This window comes from Ascaphus truei, chromosome 6, assembly GCF_040206685.1.
Source record: "Ascaphus truei isolate aAscTru1 chromosome 6, aAscTru1.hap1, whole genome shotgun sequence".
Classification (NCBI taxonomy): Eukaryota; Metazoa; Chordata; class Amphibia; order Anura; family Ascaphidae; genus Ascaphus; species Ascaphus truei.
Window position 1 is genome coordinate 99,733,260 of NC_134488.1, and position 5,623 is coordinate 99,738,882.

The window sequence follows — 5,623 nt, forward strand, 5'->3', positions numbered from 1 at the left end:
CCACTGCACCATTATTTATACACCTCTCTCCCAACAACTTCTTTACCCCTCAATAAAAAACACCCACACAAATCCTCTATTCACACCCTTTATCTACTCCTTCCTGCTGCTGGGGATCTTCCCTAAGCCTGAAGCCAAACATACACACCTGATCTCACTTATGCCTCCCTGCCACGTCTTCCCCTGTAAATGTATTTATTTATAAAATATTTTACCAGGAAGTAATAGATTGAGAGTTACCTCTCGTTTTCACGTATGTCCTGGGTAAATGGTGTTAACCTTTTCATTTAACACTGACCTTCCTTAAATTTCACCCCACAAATAAAGCATCCCAATAGCCTGCCCTCATGGCTAATGTCCCATACTCAGTCACTCCTACCGCCCATTGTCACCAAGCACTGCCATCTACAGCACTTACTCCCTCACCTGCTGTCTCTGTAAGTTTCCCATTAAACAACTTAGATTGTAAACTCTTCGGGGCAGGGATTTCCTTTCCTATTGTCTGATTTTGCTGCACTTATTGTATAATTATAATTCCCTGTACTGTATTCTTTGTGAAGCGCTGAGTACACTTTTGGCGCTATATAAATAAAGACATACAATGCAATACAATACAATTTAGGTTAGGATTTAGCAAGGGGCTTCAATGAAAAACCCTTTGACATTACCTGCCTCAGTTCACCTTACGGCTTGTCTGCTCCACTTAGAATATTTATAAGGATTATCTCTACAGTATTATTCCTTAAAGCAGCAAAAGATGTGAAATCTTATGTTTAAAAAAAAAATCAGGTTTGAAGTATTAGATAATAGTGACTGTTTTTTTTATTCAACTCTTAATGCTATTTTAAAAGCATCCTTTAACTTCTATAGTAGATTTTAGCCCACCTCCCAAGCAATGCAAGATCTTTTTAACACTTTCCTGTTTGTGATTATTTGTTTCAAATGTTCCCAGCAGTTTGAGCTGTAAACGGTACCAATAGATAATATCACCTTAGTAATATAAGTATACATTGTAGCTGCTGCGTTACACTGAATGACGAAGCCATTATGTTAGGCATATAATCAGGATTTGACAGACTTACAACAGGAGCACCAAACAATTGCCAATTTAGGAAAGAGTGTAGAATTACACATTGTCACATGCTTTATATATTAAAATAATTAAAAAATAAAATAAAAAGTTGGAAGGTATTATTGCTGCGTTAAAGCCAACTCCACAGGGGGAAAAACCAGTTCAACGTTCCTTATCCTTTGCTCACCAAAAAACAGACTAATATTTGCAACTGGCATTTTTGGGCACTTAGCACAGTGGTAAGGGAAGTATCATTTTAATGATCCCGATCCCCTATTGTCCACTTGTGTTTTCTTTTATAGCTGTTATTCTAAGGGATAAGGGAAACAGAGTACTCCCAGTAACATTGAGGTATTTGCCACGGGTGCACAAGGCTCCACAATCAATGAGGATCAATTGAGAATCAGATAACAAGCAGGCTCTCCAGTGGTCTTTTCAAAAGTGTGTAGTGTTTTATTCCGGGATCGACATTTCGGTCAAGATGACCTAACTAGGACTTAAATGTTGATCCAGGAATAAATCACTAAACACTTTTGAAAAGACCACTGGAGGGCTTGTTATCTGATTCTCTGTTATATTAAGGCTGCAGTTCAAGCTGTCGTTAAAAAAAAAATAATATATTTTTTTCATTCAATATCTGCATCAATACAATCTACACACTGACAAGTGATTAGCTAAGTTGCTGTAATCGATCGCTGACGATTCGGATCAGGGTTCACTAAATGCATCTTGGGTCCTCTTCTGCTGCACTGACTGGTAAAGTTCTGTGAGGAAGATCATGTGACCAGGCAGGCACTAGATTCAATTGGTCCACTGCAGGGCTCAAAAATGTGATGCTGTTTCAGAAGGGGAAGGGGATGTGACTTTGTAAATGGTTGCTATAGGAACAAAAATGCTTGTTACATTAGAATACATTAAAATGTCTTTAAATTGTTTTTTTTTTTTTTTTTAAATGCTACAAGTATTTTCTCATACTACAGAACTGATTTATTAAATATATATATAAAAAAAAAAAACACATGTAGGATATTGCTTGAACTGCAGCTTTAAGGGTCCAGTCCTCACAGTTAGATGATATAATTCTTTGCATGCAGTTAACTTAATTAAACACAATGGTAATATGTGAGGAGGTCTAACTAGTTTAATCCCCCTTGAGGACATTTTGACAACATGTGTACTTGATGTGTACAGTAAATATGCTTTGCTTGTATGTGTTGCACCTGCTAATACAGCCCTCAATGCATCATGCTAGTAGTTTGAAAGATGCAAGCACAGGTAGAACCAAACAACATTTTTGGAAGTGATATGTTAACAATATCAGTATCTTTAAAGGATTTCTTAGGTTTAAAATTCTCCCTTTCTTTCCCAAAGCAATTACTACTCTGCATGGGGGTTGTGGATGTAAAACTGGTGTGCCAGTGATAATGTAATCACGTGTTCAGACTACACCCTGTCTGAGCTCCAGTTAGGGAAGATATGATTTGATAAGAAAAGAGATAAGGTATAAAGTCCTATAATTACTAAGTTGTGCTATTTCAGCCGTGTAAGACTCCTTATGGCCCATAATAGTAAATGGACACACTAGATAGAAGATGTCTTATGGGAGAGCCCTATTTAGTAAATATGGGCCATAAAGTTTAGGGTAACCCACTTAAACTTCATGCATGCTACAATTTTACAAACATTCATGGATCATTTTTAAAGTAATTAACTTGAGACTTTTGTGCACTCAAAGATGCCATAGTCTCACTTGGCAATCATAATTATTCCACATTTTACAAATATGTTATGCCTGAAGCCCTATTATAAATGTAACCGCTTAAACTCCATTGCTTAGCAACGAGCAAACAGGGCCAACTGCAGGTGGAAAACCATTGATAGTGAGTGACTAAAAAAGGGATAAGCCCTCAACACCATACAGTGGGCAATACACAAATTAACTTTGTAGATTTGTCCTATTTCTTCTTTTGAATAATTTGTTTATGTTGTAGTTATCCTATACTTGTTCTATACAGACAGTTATTGCCTGTCTGACTTCATTTATTTAGGAGCATTTCCCCATATTTTGTCACATAGATCTATCGACTATTTGTCTCCCCAAATCCAGAGATTTTAGTACAAAGTGGGTGATTACATAAACACCTATTAAGGTAAATAATCTTAATGGGGGGTGGGTGGATGGCTCATTTTCTCCCAAAATCGAAGTACCTTTTAGCACCGAATATTGCTCAATTTGTAACGAAATGCTTAATTTCTACAGGCACACCTGAAATCATAATCTTGTGTGCACGCTAATACATTTCAGAGCCTATGGCAGCAAAATTGGACATATAAATTCCTTTTGATAAATCAGGTCTTCTGAATTTGTACATTTCTCAGCAATTGAAACAAAAAATAAATGTGACAAGCATCAGCCAGCAAATTATTCACACGTCTCATCACCCAGTGGACTGCTTGAGATAAAAATGTGGAGAGTTACCTTTTTCTGTCACCAGGGGGTGATATAGTTTCATTCTACAGTATGTTTTTTCAGTGCTAAATTGTTTCCTTTTTTCTTATTTCAAAGCCTTTGAAATTCCATTAAACCCACACAGTTTCTTCACCATTGCCAGGGCAACACCTGCTCATGACAACCTAGCAGCTGATCAGCCTGCAGGCTTCCCCCACAGATGTATGGAGTCATCAAGATGGAAGACACACTTGGCTCTAGCCAGGGTTTCCTGTGGTATATATGACATCATTTATTGTCTTATCCACTGAAACACAGAAGCACAAAGCGATGCACCAACTACAGACATTTACTGAAAATGGGGAAGCTGTAGTTTCCTATAAAGACAATACTAATCTATTTACTGTATAATAGGCATGAATGTGGTGCAGATGCAATAGCAATGGGCGGATTTGGAAATAGGTTGCTGTCATTGCTAGTTGTTGAAGATGAAAAAGATAGTGTCCATGAGTTAAATGAAGATGTCCCTGCATGTCTCCTGGGCTCTGCCTATAACTGTCTCCTTTACGCTCCTTTCACCACTACCCGCTCTATTGCCTTAAACATGGGGGGGGGGGGGGGGGAGGGGCCACTAACCTCCCAAAAACAGCTGAGACCAGCTGCACATAATTAATAAACACACAGATACCCAATAAGCTCTGAGAAACCCCAAACATTACCATACACACATACATACATACGTACATACATACACGTATATAAGTGTCAAAAGTAGTGCTAGTGGGCGTGGCTAAATGTATACAACAAAAAACAAACAAAAATAGCCAAAACTAATTCCAATGTGACAAAAATACACAGTGCAATATATATATATATATATATATATATATATATATATATATATATATATATATATATATATATATATATATATATATATATATATATATATATATATATATATATATATATATATATATATATATATATATATATATATACACACACACACACACACACACACACATTTTGCTGGGTTATGACAGATCCAATGCTGATCATTCTTCCCTTAATTATAGAGGTAAATAAGAATTTTAACTCAGGGAATGTTAGGACCTGCTAACGGTCGGTCATGCCTTGAAGTTTCAGCAGGCTTATGACGCTTTGGCCAAAGGGTCAAACTAAATGACCCTTTTTCAAGAGAATATATAGGTATTGCACTGTCTATTTTTGTCACATTGGAAGTAGCTTTGGACATTTTTGTTTGTTTTTTGTTGTATATATTTAGCCGCGCACACACACACACACACACACTCTCTCTCTCTCTCTCTCTCTCTCTCTCTCTCTCTCTCTCTCTCTCTCTCTCTCTCTCTCTCTCTCTCTCTCTCTCTCTCTCTCTCTCTCTCTCTCTCTCTCTCTCTCTCTCTCTCTCTCTCTCTCTCTCTCTCTCTCTCACCTCCTTCTCCTCTATTGATCTCTCTGTGGGGGTACCCCAGGGCTCTGTCCTGGGACCTCTTCTCTTTTCTCTGTACACACTCTCTCTAGGTGATCTAATAACATATTTTGGGTTTAATTATCACCTCTATGCTGACGACACACAAATATACTTTTCAACACCTGACCTTACACCTGCTGTACAAACCAAAGTTTCTGAATGTCTCTCTGCTATATCATCCTGGATGGCCCTCCGTCGCCTTAAACTCTACATGGCTAAAACAGAACTCCTCCCAAACTTGGCCCTACTACCTCCTTCCACATTACTGTTGGAACTACGATCATTCACCCAGTAGCCCAAGCACGCTGCCTAGGGGTCACACTCGACTCCTCTCTCACATTCGCCCCTCACATTCAGAACATTTCTAAAACCTGTCGCTTTTTCCTCCGCAATATAACAAAGATACGCCTTTTCCTCTGTTGCTCGACTGCTAAAACTCTGACTCAGGCCCTCATTCTCTCCCGTCTTGATTACTGTAATTTTCTGCTGTCCGGCCTTCCTGCCTCTCACCTGTCTCCCCTGCAATCTATCCTAAACGCTGCTGCCAGAATCACTCTACTCTTTCCTAGATCTGTCTCAGCATCTCCCCTCATGAAATCCCTCTTCT